Genomic DNA, 1617 nt, shown 5'->3' on the forward strand with positions numbered 1-1617 from the left:
ATGGAATGGTTATCAGCTTCTCGTGAGGTGGGCTTTCCTTGAACTCCTGGAGTCCCTGGCCACGTGGCAGATGGGAGGTTCCTAGTCTCCCTCCAAGCCCATTCCAAGTGGATATACTTCATAGCCACCTCTCTGATGAGGATGGAGGGGGTGCTCCATTCTGGGGGCTGATGGAGAACATTGTCTGCAGAGGGCTGGCTATGTCTTGCAGTCATGCCCTCAGCAGGAGACAGGATCATTCGAGGAGGCTTTCAAAAGGCACTGTTTACGAAGATGTGGGCAGGAAGCAGGGAAACCAATGACAACAGAACCGTTGCTCCCCTCTAGACCTAAAGCAACAAGGGGAGGGAGCAGTTATCAGAATCCAGAAGAGACAAGCAGATAGAGGGGGCCACCTAGAGCCATCTGCTGAGGCCACAGCCTGTCCTGGGTGCCCCAGAGGGAGGAAGCCCAGGAATAGACACCCGCTGGCTTTCCTCCTTCCTCTCTGCCTCCCTCTACTCTCTTATCAGGGCTCCCTGCTGGCTCTCCTGTAAGCTGTGTCAGGAGTTGGGGTGGGAGGAGGCATAGGAACTCTGATTCTTTCCAGAGATGAGCCTCCTGGGCCACGGAGCAGTGGGAGAAAAGGGGAGAGCAGATCTGGGGCAGGGGAGATACAGATGTCCTCCAGGTAAGTTTCTGCCTAGAGCCCTTCTGTTTGGGAAACTATCTTCCCTGCCTGCCACAGCTCTGACTCCTCCTCCATGCCCTAGGTCCCTGTCACACTCCTCTGGGTGGGTGGGAACCAGCCTCTGGGGTCTCCAGCAAGGCCAGCAGCTCACTGAATTGAGGTACCTGACCCGGGGCTGCGTTCCCATCCCTAGCTTTGGCTCTTTCCAGAGGAGATCAACGGGGCTGCCTGTCAGGGGCATCTGATGACAATGTGTGGTGCTCCCCTGCCCAGAAGGCAGACAGATTTTGTTTGTTTGTTTGTTTTTGTTTTGAGACAGAATCTTGCTCTGTTGCCCATGCTGAAGTGCAGTGGTGTGATCTCCATTCACTGCATCCTCCATCTCCTGGGTTCACATGATTCTCCTGCGTCAGTCTCCTAGGTAGCTGGGATTGCAGGCATGCACCACCACAACTGGCTAATTTTTGTATTTTTTTAGAGTTTCACCATGTTGGTCAGGCTGGTCTCCAACTCCTGACCTCAGGTGATCCACCTGCCTCAGCCTCCCGAAGTGTTGGGATTACAGGCACGAACCGTGGAGAGGGGCTTAACAGCCAGAATTCGAGGCTTCCTTCACTTTACAAGCCCACCCTAAAAGTCTGAGGATATGCCCTCATGAGAATGAAGGAGTTCCACCAGAAAAATAGTTGATAACCACACCCTTCTAGAAAAGGGGTTCACTCGGCTACACTCCTAGTTCTTGAGAAAAAATAGGAACTGAAAGGAAATTATTATCGTTTAGACCTTCTGGCTTCCAGAAAATTTATTTAAAAGCACCCAGAGTGACTCCTGGCATATGGTGGGTGCTGAGAAATCATCAGGGGGATCTGAGTTCAGGACCTAAAAGCTAGTTCTCGGAGCAAAACCTTCCTTGATGCCAGCCATACCCCCAAAAAGAATAGGATCCA

This window comes from Rhinopithecus roxellana, chromosome 20 (assembly GCF_007565055.1).
Source record: "Rhinopithecus roxellana isolate Shanxi Qingling chromosome 20, ASM756505v1, whole genome shotgun sequence".
NCBI classification, from domain to species: Eukaryota; Metazoa; Chordata; class Mammalia; order Primates; family Cercopithecidae; genus Rhinopithecus; species Rhinopithecus roxellana.